The sequence below is a fragment of the Microcebus murinus genome, chromosome 10, assembly GCF_040939455.1.
Source record: "Microcebus murinus isolate Inina chromosome 10, M.murinus_Inina_mat1.0, whole genome shotgun sequence".
Lineage (NCBI taxonomy): Eukaryota > Metazoa > Chordata > Mammalia > Primates > Cheirogaleidae > Microcebus > Microcebus murinus.
In genome coordinates, this window is record NC_134113.1 from 62,403,082 (window position 1) to 62,418,513 (window position 15,432).

Sequence of the window (15,432 nt, forward strand, 5' to 3'; positions counted from 1 at the left end):
TTGCATCCTCCCATCGTCCGGGTTCCAGAGACCGCTCCCTCCCTGCTTGTCTGCTAGACGACCCTTCCAAGGCACCAACTGAGCGGGGTCAGGGAAGCAGGGGGGGGACACTGTGGGGACGTCCTCATGGTCATGGAAGACCTCTGCATTCTAGACGGGCAATCTCTCCATTGCATGTGGGGTGGGAGAAGCCGGAGCAGGCTTTTAAGATAGTGTATTTGATGTTATCTGCATGTTGCCACAATAAAAACCAACCAACCAACCAACCAACCAACCAACCAACCAACCAACCAACCAAGGTTTGTACTCATTACTTTTAAGATTGTGGTGAAATTAGCGTGCACTGTAACTTTGGAAGTGGGTCTTTGGGAGCTCTCATAACCACAGATAACTAGTGTTAGCAGAAAGGCCACTGAAAAAGAATCCAGTTAAAATGGGAACCACAGCTTTGTAGTAGGATGCAAGGCAATTAAAAAAAAAGGCATGGATGGGGTTTTAGTTGGAAAAATGAAACTGAAATGATGAAAATAAATTTATCATATATTCAACCAAATTTAGGTTAACATTGCACTATGTGCTAATACTTAGCATGAAGATTCATTGATTATATTGACATGACAATTTTGAAGAAATTATGAACAATAATAATTAAATGTGCATTTAATTTTTAAGGTAATACATGCCCAATTACAGAATTCAAAAGGCAGAAAAGTATACAGAGTGATAGTAACTCTTCTTCCCTCTCCCAGTACCTGATTCTCCTCTCCTGCAGGAAACTACTCTTTCTAGTTTACTTCCTGAGATATTCTAGACACTAACGAACATTCTCCTTCCACTCCTCCTTTCCCTATTAAATGCCATGCTGTTTTCAATTAACAATACGTCACGGAGATCTTTCCATATCAATAATTGTGTATTTAAATAACATCTATCAAATTACTTAGAGGATATAATTGGTTATGCCCTCATTAACAATGTATAAGAGTATGTTTCCATGCTTTTTATCTTTGTAAATCTGATAGGAGAAAATAGTATGTCATAGTTTACATTTCTGTTATTAGTAAGTTCACATAAATTTTACGCTTCAGAGGCACCTCTTTGTGCATTCTGTTCATGTTATTTGCTCATTTTTCTATTGAGTTGTTTTTTATGTAGATGTAAAAAATTTATATGTCATATTCTTTTATGAATAACGTTATGTTTTCATGAAACTGTTGAAAATATTGTTTGTATTTTATTTTTTTGAAAAGTAAAAAATGCAGATGAGTACATTAATATCTTTTATGGCTTCTTGATTTTTGTATTACTTTAGACTTTCCCCATTCTAAGTTTATTAAACATTTTCCTTCCATATTCTGATATTTTAATGGCCTTTCTTCTTTCTTTTTTTGAGTCAGGGTCCTGCTCTTCACTTGGGCTATCGATGGCTTTCTTTTCCATTAACATCTTTAATATCTCTGGATTTTAGTTTGGTATGGGAATAAGTTAGAGATTTAACCTATTTTCCCCCCAGATATCTACCAATTTTCTCTAAACCATTTACAGAACATTTTACCCTTTCCCCACTAAGTTTATTTTTTGATTTGGCACTCAGGCCTTATAGCTTTTCCTCTCCTTGGGAATTGGGTACAAGTTTCCTTGGGAACTACTGTGTTTCCCCGAAAATAAGACAGGGTCTTATATTTATTTTTCCACAAGAAAGCTCCCTCGGGCTTATTTTCAGGGGATGTGTTATTTTCCCCTCGAAGCCTCAGCTTGCAGCATGCACAGGATGGCCGGGACCTGACAGGGGGAGCCGACCTTGTTGGTGGGGCTGCCCGCACCTTTCCGGTCACCTCTGGGATAGTAGCTCTCACGGTGGGGCAGATGAGAAGGGCTGCTCGTCTTCTTTACCACTCCACTACGAAATGCATGGGTTGTGCAAATACGCTGCGTAGCCACGCCCATCACTAGCTCTTATTTTCAGGGTAGGGCTTATATTGCACAAATGCTTAGAAATCCTGCTAGGGCTTATTTTATGGGTAGGTCTTATTTTCGGGGAAACATGGTAGGTACTTTGCTCAACACTGTCCCTTTCCATCTCTCTCCTCCTACCACCCCAATACCATTCTATAGGCTTCACACACATGGTCTCCTCTTGTCTGGATGTCTCCTTCCCCATGCCCTTGACTTGCTATCTCCTCCTCACTCCAGGTCTCAGTTTAAATGTTACTTCTCTGGAAATTTTCTCTTGAGCCTCCAGCCAGGGTTGAGTGAGTGCTAGGCAGGAGAATCCCTTGTGCACATCCCCATGTCACCTTGCATTTCCTCCTTGGTGCAGTTGTTCCCCACAGCGACTAAGACCCAGTCCATCAGTACAGAAAATTCTTTTCTCTCTTCCCAGTTGATTCATTTTCTTCCCCCATCCCCACCCTCCAGGTAATTTAGAACCACTGTTCTGAATTTTTTTCACCATAGATTAGTTTTGCTTGTTCTAGAATTGCACATACTTGGAATCATTAAGTATGTGGCCTTTTCTATTAGACTTCTTTTGCTCAGCATAATGTCTGAGCTTCATCTTATTGCATGTGTCATTCCTTCCTATTGCTGAGGTGTGTTCCATGGTATCAACATATCACAATTTGCTTATTTTTTTTTTTTTTTTGAGACAGAATCTCGCTTTGTTGCCCAGGCTAGAGTGAGTGCCGTGGCGTCAGCCTAGCTCACAGCAACCTCAAACTCCTGGCTCAAGCAATCCTCCTGCCTCAGCTTCCCAAGTAGCTGGGACTACAGGCATTCGCCACCATGCTAATTTTTTGTATATATTAGTTGGCCAATTAATTTCTTTGTGTTTATAGTAGAGACGGGGTCTCACTCTTGCTCAGGCTGGTTTCGAACTCCTGACCTCGAGCAATCCGCCCGCCTCGGCCTCCCGGAGAGCTAGGATTACAGGCGTGAGCCACCGCGCCCGGCCCACAATTTGCTTATTTATTCTCCACTTTAAAGTATTGGGCTGTTTGTAGTTTTAGGTATTGTAAATAAGGCTGTTATGTACATTCTTGTACAAGTCTTTTTGTGGATATGCTGTCATTTCCACAAATATCTTTTTTTTTTTTTTTTTTTTTGAGACAGGGTCTTGCTCTGTTGCCCAGGCTGGAGTGGCATCATCATAGCTCACTACAACCTTCTGGACTCAAGGAATCTTCCTGCTTTAGCCTCTTGAGTAGCTGGAACTATGCTTAGCTAATTTTTCTACTTTTGTAGTGACAGGGTCTTTTTATGTTGCTCAGGCTAGTCTTGAACTCCTGGCCTCATGTCATCTGCCTGCCTTGGCCTTCCAAACCATTATAGGTGTGGGCCACCATGCCTGGACTCATTTCCACAAATATCTTAACTAAAATACCTAGGGTGGAATAGCAGAGTCAAAGGATAGATTTTTGTTTAAGTTCAAATGAAACTATGGAGCTTTTAAACAAAGTGGTTGTACCATTTTACATTGCTACCAGTAGTATATGAGAGTTCTATTTACTTTATAACCTAACAGATATTGTCAGCAGTCTTTTATTTTTTATTTTTTTTTTATTTTAGCGTATTATGGGGGTACAAGTGTTAAGGTTACATATATTGCCCATGCAACATATGGGCAATATATGTACCCCCCTCGAGAAAGAGCTTCAAGCGTGTCCATCCCCCAAATGTTGCACATCTTACTCGTTGTGGTTGTATACACCCATCCCCTCTCCCCTCTCTCATCCTCCTGACACCTGATAAATGTTATTCCTATATGTCCACTTAGGTGTTGATCCGTTAATACCAATTTGCTGGTGAGTACATGTGGTGCTTGTTTTTCCATTCTTGAGATACGTCACTTAGTAGAATGGTTCCAGCTGTATCCAGGAATATACAAGAGGTGCTATATCACCATTGTTTCTTAAAGCTGAGTAGTATTTCATGGTATACATATACCACATTGTATTAATCCACTCATGAATTGATGGGCATTTGGGTTGTTTCCACAGCTTTGCAATTGTGAATTGTGCTGCCATAAACATTTGAGTGCAGGTGTCTTTTTCATAAAGTGACTTTTGATCTTTTGGGTAGATGCTCAGTAGTGGAATTGCTGGATCAAATGGTAGATCTACTTGTATCGGTTTGAGGTATCTCCATATTGCTTTCCACAGAGGTTGAACTAGTTTGCAGTCCCACCAGCAGTGTAGGAGTGTTCCTCTCTCTCTGCATTCACGCCAGCATTTGTTGTTTGGGGACTTTTTGATAAAGGCCATTCTCACTGGAGTTAAGTGATATCTCATTGTGGTTTTGATTCGCATTTCCCTGATGATTAGAGATGTTGAGCATTTTTTCATATGTTTGTTGGCCATTATTCTGTCTTCTTTTGAGAAGTTTCTGTTCATGTCCTTTGCCCACTTTTTGATAGGGTTGTTTGATTTTTTCTTGCTGATTTTCCTAAGTTCTAAGTAGATTCTAGTTATCAGCCCTTTATCAGATGTGTAGCTTGCGAAAATTTTCTCCCATTCTGTGGATTGTCTGTTTGCTCTCTTGACAGTTTCTTTGGCTGTGCAGGAGCTTTTTAATTTGATCAGGTCCCATTTGTTTATTTTTGTTGCTGTTGTGATTGCCTTTGGGGTCTTCTTCATAAATTCTTTGCCTAGGCCAATGTCTAGAAGAGTATTTCCAACATTTTCCTCTAGCATTCTAATAGTTTAACACCTAACGTTCAAGTCTGTTACCCAGCGTGAATTGATTTTTGTGAGAGGTGGAAGGTGTGGGTCTTGTTTCAGTCTTCTACATGTGGCTATCCAGTTTTCCCAGCACCATTTATTGAATAAGGATTCTTTCCCCAGTGTATGTTTTTGTCTGCTTTGTCAAAGATTAGTTGGCTATATGAGGATGGTTTTATATCTGGGTTCTCTGTTCTGCTTACTGTAATTTTTTAACTTTATAAGGTAAGTTTTTAAAACTGTTTGACTCTTTTGTAAAACACACTGTATAGCTATACAAAAATATTTTATTTCTTTATATATGTACTCTATAAGCTTTTTTTAATTTTAAAAATTAATATATTTTTTTATTTTTAAAACTTTTTAAAAAACTAAGACACAAACACACACATTAGCCTAGGCCTACACAGGGTCAGGATCATCAATATCAGTGTCTTCTACCTCCACATCTTGTCCCACTGGAAGGTCTTCAGGGGCAATAACACACATGGAGGCCGGGTGCGGTGGCTCACGCCTATAATCCTAGCACTCTGGGAGGCTAAGGCAGGTAGATTGCTCGAGGTCAGGAGTTCGAAACCAGCCTGAGCAAGAGCGAGACCCCGTCTCTACTATAAATAGAAAGAAATTAATTGGCCAACTAATGTATATAGAAAAAATTAGCCAGGCATGGTGGTGCATGCCTGTAGTCCCAGCTACTCGGGAGGCTGAGGCAGGAGGATCACTTGAGCCCAGGAGTTTGAGGTTGCTGTGAGCTAGGCTGACGCCACGGCACTCACTCTAGCCTGGGCAACAAAGTGAGAATCTGTCTCAAAAAACAAACAAACAAACAAACAAAAAACACACATGGAGCTGTCATCTCCTATGATAACAATGCCTTCTTCTGGTTACCTCCTGAAGGACCTGCCTGAGACTCTTTTTTTTTTTTTTTTTTGAGACAGAGTCTCCCTTTGTTGTCCAGGCTAGAGTGAGTGCCGTGGCGTCAGCCTAGCTCACAGCAACCTCAAACTCCTGGGCTTGAGTGATCCTTCTGCCTCAGCCTCCCGAGTAGCTGGGACTACAGGCATGCGCCACCATGCCCGGCTAATTTTTTATATATATATCAGTTGGCCAATTAATTTCTTTCTATTTATAGTAGAGACGGGGTCTCGCTCTTGCTCAGGCTGGTTTTGAACTCCTGACCTTGAGCAATCCGCCCGCCTCGGCCTCCCAAGAGCTAGGATTACAGGCGTGAGCCACAGCGCCCGGCCAAGACTCTTTTACAGTTAACTTTTCTTTATAAGTAGAAGGAAGATATTCTAAAATAATGATAAAAAGTATATAGTATAGTAAATACATAAACCAGAGACATAGTCATTTTGTCATTATCGAGTACTATGTACTATACATAATCATATGTGCTATACTTTTATATGGCTGGTAGTGCAGTAGGTTTGTATACACCAGCACCACCACAAACACATAGGTAATATGGTGCGCTACAACGTTAGGAGGCCACAATGTCACTGGACGATAGGGTTTTTCAGCACCATAATAGTCTTATGGGACCACTGTTGTTTATGTGGTCTGTCTTTGACTGAAAAGTCATTATGTGGTGCATGGCTATATATAGAGAGAACATACACAGAGAGAAAAAAGAACAACATACAGGGAAAGAGAACATAGAATACACACACACACACACACACGCATGTGTGTTGTGTGTGTGTGTGTATGTATGTATATAAAACAGTATCTGGTAATAGTAAATTGCAAATGCTATACAGATGGTCCCTGCATGATGGTTCAAGTTAGGATTTTTCAGCTTTAGAATGCTATGAAAACAATGCATATGAAAACAATATGCATTCAGTAGAAAGCAGTAGGATACTCTCTTGGGATGCTGGAAAGTGGTGGCCAGCCACGGCTCCCAGTCAGCCACAGGATCACAGGAGTAAGCAACGGACACTTTATGGTGGACTGTGTTGCCAGATGATTCTGCCCAAATGTAGGCTAACGTAAGTGTTCTGAGCACCTTTAAGGTAGGCCAGGCTAAGATATGATGTTTGGTAGATGTATTAAATACACTTTTGATTTAATATTTCAACTGCTGATGGTTTACTCAGATGTAACCCTCTCATAAGTTGAGGAGCATCTGTATAGTATTGGCTATTGTTATCTAGGTAGCACTGTCCAGTAGAATTTTTTAAAATTTACTTTTATTCTTTTCAGAAGTGGGCTCTTGCTCTGTTGCCCAGGCTGGAGTGCAGTGGTGTGATCATAGCTCACTGTAATCTCAAACTCCTGGGCTTGAGCAATCCTCCTGCCTCAGCATCCTAAGTAGCTGGACTACAGGTGTGTGCCACCATGCCCAGGTAATTTTTTCCCAACTTTTCTTCTCTTCTCCTTTTCTCTTCTCTTTCCTTCCTCTTTCTCTCTTTCTCTCCCTCTCTCTCTCTTTTCTCTCCCTTTTTTCTTTCTTTCTCTCTCTCTTTCTTTCTCTCTTTCTTTCTTTCTTTCTTTCTTTCTTTCTTTCTTTCTTTCTTTCTTTCTTTCTTTCTTTCTTTCTCCCTCCCTCCTTCTCTTCCTCTCTTTTTCCTTTCTTCTTCTTCTTTTTTTTAAATACAGACAGGATCTTGAACTGTAGCCCATGCTGGAGTGCAGTGGCATGATCACAATTCCTAGAGCTCAAGCAATCCTCCTGCCTCAGCTTACCAAGTAGCTGGGACTACAGGGATGTGCCACCATGTCAGGCTAATTTTTCTTATTCTTTGTTGACATGGGGTCTTGCTATATTGCCCCAGCTGGTTTTGAACTCCTGGCCTCAAGTGATGATCCTCCCACCTCAGCCTCCCAAAGTACTGGAATTACAGATGTGAGCCACTGCACCTGGCTCAATAGAACTTTTTGTGATCAGGAAAATGTTATTTATCTGAATGATACAACATGGAATACATTAGCCATAGGTGTTTATTGAGTATTGAAAGGTGGCTAGTGTGACTGAGAAATGGAATTTCAATTTTATTTAATTCTAATTAATTTAAATTTATTAGCCACATGTGGCTAGTCGCTACCATATTGGACAGTGCGGGTCTAGGGCTTGGAGGAGAGGCCAGGGCTCCAGTTGTATATGGGGTTTTCACTTTAGGGGTGATAGCTGAAGCCACAAGAATGAACAGAAAATGAAAAGATTGGGAAGAGAGGGAAGGCCAAAGATTAGAAACTGGGGAATACCTGCATTTAGGGTTTTGTCAGAGAAGGAAGAGATGGAAAAAGTGTAGTCAAGGAGGCCCAAAGGAGAAGAGATATCCTGTAAGAAAAACAGAGAAGAGAGTTCCAAGGAGCAAGGGAATGGTTGCTAGTGTTAAATACTGTTAACTGATTCATTAACACGAGAACTGAAAATACATCTTTGACATTGACCATACCTGTGTGCTCCGAGTAGGTCATGTGACTTCGAAGGCGGTGGTGGTGGGTGGTTGGCTGTTCAGGGGAACTTGATGCACACCGTGTAGCTCGTCTACCTTCTGTGGTGAATACAAGCAAAACACCTCATAAACACATTAGCTTTGACGTGACGCATGAGTGCTTAAGGCAGAATATTTGAATACCAGTTCTCATGATTAATTCTGGAAAGATTTTAAAGACAACACTGTGTGCACTGCTTTCTACAACACTTTCCCATAAAACATTTTTAGAAGGCATTGGAAGATTGTGGTGGCTGCTTCCATATTAAAATGCTAATGTATGAGTCAGACTGATGGCTTTTGAACCTGAAAGATCAAATAGTTCCATTTAATTGTATTAACCAAATTGATTTTAAACCAGCAGAATTATTTGCGGTGCTTAAAAAGTCATTATTCTCCACCCATGCAAGGTAAATGGGTCACCTTGGGATTTGCAGCTGGAATTTTCCTTGATGACAATATATTGGGCATCAAGTCGTTCGTCCTAAAGACAGTCTCAGCAAAGGTTCACCAAACCTGTCTCGATTAATTTTTCAAAAGCACTTGAGGAGATTTACCAATCGCTCTTTAAAAGGTTGATTTGATCAGCTTCACATGGTTGCGCAATCTGCATATTGCTACTTTAAGTTCCAACGGACCAAAATGGTTAAAAAAAAGTCTGATGGAAATGAACTATGAACTAAATTCTAGTGTGATCTAAATGTGTATGCTTTAAATTACTCCATATGTGAGATGCTGCACATAAAATGACCTAATGCAAATGCTCATACTATTTCTGAAAAAGTAGTCAGGGAGCAAATATTCCCTGATGACTGCTTTTTGTCAGTGAGAGATACTGTGACAGAAAACAGTAAAGTCACTGAGGATAGCACACTACTAGGACTATTAAGATCTGCTTTTCTTTCATTTCCATGGCAGTTATCATTACATTCTGGCAGTAATGTTGTTGTAAGTAGTGTGCATTTTCAATTCACACAATTCAGACATTATATAATCCCATATCGAAACAAATTGCTCTTTCTTTTTTGGTCTATCCTAATATCTTGCTCCTTAAAGTGTGATCGTTGGCCCAGTGGCAATGGCATCAACTAGCAGCCACTTAGAAATGCCCAGAGTCTACTGAGTCAACCTGTGTCGGTTCACATGTATGTCAAGATCAAGAAGCACTCCCCAGAGGGGCTAGATGGCCTTAGGGCAGTGGTTTGCCACCTTGGCCACACATTTAAATTGCCTCACTTTTAAGCACAAGATTCCTCAGGGTTCCAACTTCAGGGATTCTGCAGGTACGGCCTGGGCATCCTTGAGTTTTAAAACTTGGACAGGTGACTCACAGAGCAACCTTGAGACTCATGGCCTTAGGGTAATGTTGCACCTGGCTAGCCTTACTTTTCAATTTGCCATTCTTAAAATCAAAGCAAACCAAACGAAACCTTTTATATGGTTTTCATATAGTATCATTGTTGCTATGTAACGGGAATTGAGGAATTCAGGATTTTTCTCATTTGATTCATCCACTAATGAAATAACTTTTCTTTTAAGAACAAGTGTTTTTAATCTCATGCCTAGCTAACCCTGCTAATTCAGTCTTTTGCTTTAAGCTTGGATATATTAACATCTATTTGGTGTCTCACAAAATGTGAGGGAAGAAATAGGAAACAGAGAAAGAGATGTTTTGCTTTTATTCATTATTATGGTAGCATAAACATTCTGAATATCATAAAAGAAAAGAATTTCAATTATGAAGTTCAGAGCACACATGAAAATAGATAAGGTCACCAGATAAAATAGAGGAAATCCAGTTAAATTTGAATTTAAGATAAATAATTAATACTTTTAAACTTAATACTTTAATATTTTTTAGTACAAGTACCTGGGACATATTTTTCTTTGCTACATTTGAAACCCTAAGAAACAGGCAATGCAAAATGTGGAGTAAATCATATCTATAGTCAATAAAAATTGGAACCTATATGACATGCTAGCATGATACCTACATAAATTGCCTTTTATGGGACATTTTACAACTTAAAGGGCAATAACATACTGTATCCTATGATTGCAGCTCAATACAAAATCTAAGTGTTTTTGATCATGAAAACTCTTTAAATGGGTGTTGGAACAGAAAAGGAAATAATTTAAAATAATTCCATGCATTCTTATGGCCATTCTGCTACTAATTTTCTTAATTTATCTATAAAAATCAGAACCAAAACAACTCACTCCAACGTGCTTAAAAGAAATGAAGAAGAAAGAAAAAGCAGTACTGAAAATCTAAGCTGTTGGAAAAACTAGCCAGCAGCAGAGGGCGCCCAGGTATTACTGATGAGTTTTGAGTCACAAAACAAACATTTTTGCAACGCTTTGTTCAACTTAGATTTTATTTAAATATTTATTTGAATCAACTTTGCCATGCAGTGTTGTTAAAACAGATTAGAAACTAAAAGCATTTCTTGTGTACTGTTCAGCACTTGCATTGCTCTAAGTGATATATTTTTTTTGCTTAAGTTCCGTGGCTAAGAAAGTACTTTAGCCATTTTGGCAGTTGGAAGCACTGTGCTTCCGGTTTATGCTTGAATGCTTGAACCTTTGCAAGTGTGTTGACTGTGTGTGAGTTAAGCATAGGTCTAATTAAGAAAGGCAGCGGTGAGTGGAGGCTTATCAAATTAAGGAAGTAAAATCCCAGTTGGGGTGGGAGATAGTGGTCATGGCTGGGTTGACTTGGCTCTGAAATCATACAAAGAGATGGCACATGGCATGTGCCACAATTCTGTCCCAAGATCTACAAACCTATATAAAGGTGTTTACGAGTCCAGTGAAATTCAGGACAATTTCCTTTTCCATAAGGGCTGTCTTTATGGACAGAGAAAGAGTGTTCATTTTGGCCCTCTTTGTGCTAGCCTTGGCATTTCATACATTTGATTTCATTTCAATCTCATGACAACCTTGTGAGATAAGTGCTAGTATCATCTGTTTACAGATAAAAAAAAATCCCTGGCCGGGCGCGGTGGCTCACGCCTGTAATCCTAGCTCTCTGGGAGGCCGAGGCGGGCGGATTGCTCAAGGTCAGGAGTTCGAAACCAGCCTGAGCAAGAGCGAGACCCCATCTCTACTATAAATAGAAAGAAATTAATTGGCCAACTAATATATATAGAAAAAATTAGCCGGGCATGGTGGCTCATGCCTGTAGTCCCAGCTACTTGGGAGGCCGAGGCAGGAGGATAGCTTGAGCCCAGGAGTTTGAGATTGCTGTGAGCTAGGCTGACCCCACGGCACTCACTCTAGCCTGGGCAACAAGTGAGACTCTGTCTCAAAAAAAAAAAAAAAAAAAAATCCCTGAGGCTGAGAGAAAGGCTATGTTTCAATGAACACTATTACTCTTGCATACAGTGGGTACTCATTTAATATTCATCTGATGTTGCATTTCTTAAACTTTGTTTTGAAAGACACTGGTACGCTTTAAGTTTTCTTTCATAAGTTTTCCTTATCAAACGATTTTGGGAAATGTTGCAAACTTCAACCCTCTGTTGGAGTTTCATAATGCATAAAAATGTTTTCAAGTTGCTTAAGAAATTCTGCGGCAATGAAACCTATTTGACTTTATACAACCTAGGTTTCTCAATCTTATTTGACTAAAGAACACTTCTCCCCCCCACTTTTAATAGAACAACCATCAAAATTGCAAAGCACATATACCTTTTGTGAAACGTGTTTTGAAAAACATGGGTCTAATGATTAGATATATGGAATACATTTCCTGGTAGGAATTAAAAGGAGTTAGTAGTTCATTATTATCATCATCAGAGGAAGACATGCATTCAGCACCTTTGATTTGTAGGTTAGGATTCAGAGATATGACAGACCCTGTTTTATAAAGAGAGAAGTGTAAAGTTTAGATGAGGAGGTAAAAATGCCTTTGGTTTGAGGGACTATAACTTCAACTCCAGTGCTCTCATTTCTCCAATTTTTAGAGTAGGATGGTGGTAATAAATAATAGGGTATTCAATGATTTCTTAATGTGGCATTCTGTTTTGTTTCCCTAATGAACAATTACCATTTTCTTCCATTAATTTAGTGTGGCTTAGATGTTCAGAAGATGAAAAATTTAAACATTCAAATACAAGTAAATCCTAGATAGAAGTCATTAAGAATCATACATCTCTGACATACCCTGGGAAAACAGGTGTCCTCCCTTTCACACACAAATGTACACACATGTACATGCATGCACATACACGCACACACACTCTCATCCCATCAGCACATCACATCTTCATGTCATTTGTTAGATGAACAAAAGCAAATGAAGGATGCAGATATCTTTATCAGGGGGTTGGTCAGAGGGTTGGGAATTTATAGAATAAAAAATATCAGGTGTTTTTCAGTAGTTTTGATAGCTGGCAAGTTAGTACTAAGCCAGAGATCTCTAGCCCTTCTTCTTCAGAGATATGATGATATTTCACACTCTTCTGGCACCTTTTTGCTAAGAATCTTTTAAAGCCTTACAAGAAACCTAGCATATTACCAACTGTGAAAATGAAATTAATCTGTAGTTGTACCATTAATAGAGGAGTTGGAAATTCTGAAATATTCAGCTATGATTAGAGATGCAAAGGGAAATGTGAAGATGATGAACAATAATCCAGATAATTCAATTTTGAAATATGCTTTCCTGATATATTCAGATGATTATAACAAAAAATATTTTCCTCCCTGAATCACCTAATTTAAGCTGGCCCTATTACTCCACCCTGTATGTCCCTTTGAAGTAGTGCTTGGCATGGCAAGGCTCTGGGCGTGCAGCCACGCTTTTGAAAGGATCACGACTTGCATCTCTGTCTCATCAAGTTCATCTTCTTGCAGAGAATAGACGAGAGGCTTTATCTTTGCCTCTACATATCTTAGCAGCATTCTCATCCTATTAAACCATCAGGCCTTATTTATTCAGGTCACAAATAACTGAGCAGTATAGAAATAATAGGATACTGATGGCAAATTGTGTTGTTTTTCCACATCATGACTATAAATAAGTTACCTGAGACAACTTTTCAGAAGCCAATTTCAGTATAATGGTTTAAACCAAAATCCAATGAAAGGAAGTCATTTTTTCACATAATGCAGTCATGATTAAGAATGATTATTTTCTCTTTACATTGATAACACCTAATCCTTAATCCTCCTTATGAGATTTGCTTTAATATCTAAAAATAATGGACTTTTCTGAAAATGCACTTGCAATGGAACTATAGACTAGCTAGAAATTGCAGAGAAGGTCTATGTGGGAATTTTCCATATGAAACTGGAAGTGGCTCATGACATTACTTTTGGATAGTTCCCTTGGGGAACATGACACACATCTGACAGTATAAATAGGTTAATCAGTATCTTGGTCCAAATGGGCACTATTAGCAGGCTTTCTGCTTTGATGTCTCATCCTTTCAAATAGTCACTCGGTGGGGTTCTGGAAGAAACAGGCAAGTTCATCATTTAAACTGTTTCCTGCTATTAAGATATTGGGAATACCAAACAAAAGGAGTTGAGCCCAAGAGTTATTTGTTGTAATCTCTTCCAGCACTATGAACAAGTCACAGGTCCACCATAAACTTGTTGGGGCAACTTGGGTAACCCAGGACTCTGTAATCACTTGTTTATAACAGAAATCAATTTTTTAAAAAAACACCTTTTACTCCAGTCATAAAATAAAATCATCACTAGAGTCAGTTAACCAAAAACCTTTCTTCAGTACTCATATTTTATTTCTTCAACAAATATTTATTGAATGCCTATTATGTGCCAGGCACTGTTGTAGCCACTGGGATACTGGTGAACATGACAGGTGAAGCCCCAACTCCCTTAGAGCTTGCTTTCCAGTGGGAATGAAGACCATAAACAAGTTAGTAAAAAGCCTATGAAGAAAATAAAATAGGGTAATGTGGTTGAGAGTGACAGTTGTGGCGTGAGAAAAGGCACCTCTGAGGAATGTTGTTTAGGGAAATGGAATCAGCTAGAGAGGGAGAAGGAGGTGAGCATCCCAAGCACTGGAGATAAGTGCAAAGTCCCTGGGGCAGGAGCAAACTCTGCAGTTCAAGGTGCAGGAGGGAGCTCTCGTAGCTGGGGCCCAGGGAACTAAGGAAAGAGAACGGAGATGAGGAAGGAAGGTCGGGCAGGGATTGGGTCACGAGGGATCTTGTAAGGTTCTAATGGAGAGTTTAGATTTTATTCTACGTGTAATCAGAAACTATTGAAGAGTGTAAAACGTCATTCTAGCTACTGTGAAGAGAGCAACTGTGGGGCAAGAGCAGAAGAGCACCTGGGCTGTTAGGACAAGCCAGGTAAGTCCAGGGGCTTTAGACTGAAGTGGAAATAATAGGAATGGAGAGAAGCAGTTGATTCCAAAACATATTTTGCAGAGAGAAACAATAGCATATTTTGGTGGATTAGATGGGGGGATTGAGGCAAAGAGGTTTCTGTCCTAAACAATCTCTTGAAATAGGAAAGAAGAGGTTCAGGGGATGAAGATTAAGGGTTTGATTTGGATGTGATTAGTTTCAGATGCCTATTGGACATCCAAACACTGGTATCAGATGAGTTAGAGCTGAAGATACAAACTTGGGTATCATTTGCATATAGAAGGTATTTGAAGACCAAGGAAAGGACCAGAATCTATACTCTGAGAGTATAGATCCAAGAGAAGGTGGTTCAGAACTGTGTCCCCAGGTCCCAACAATATGAGGTTGGGAAGAGGAGGAGGAGGCAGTCAAAGAGATGAGGCAGGAACAGGCAGTGCGGTAGGCAGGATGGTGGAGAGGTGTGGCTGGGGAAGCCAAGAGAAAAAGGTGTTTTAGGGAGGCAGTGTCTACTGCTGCCGAGAGGTAAAATAAGGTCAGAGAGATAGGCATTAGATTTGTCTCTTAAACATTATAGGTGGCCTTGAGAAGAGTGAGACTCCTGACTAGGACAAAAAAGAAGATGAGACTCGATCTTTTTTTTTTTTTTTTTTTTTTTTTTGAGACAGAGTCTCACTCTGTTGCCCAGGCTAGAGTGCCATGGTGTCAGCCTAGCTCACAGCAACCTCAAACTCCTGGCTCAAGCGATCCTCCTGCCTCAGCCTCCCGAGTAGCTGGGACTACAGGCATGCGCCACCATGCCCGGCTAATTTTTTCTATATACTTTAGTTGTCCAGCTAATTTCTTTTTTATTTTTAGTAGAGATGGGGTCTTGCTCTTGCTCAGGCTGGTCTTAAACTCCTGAGCTCAAAAACTCCTGAGCTCCAA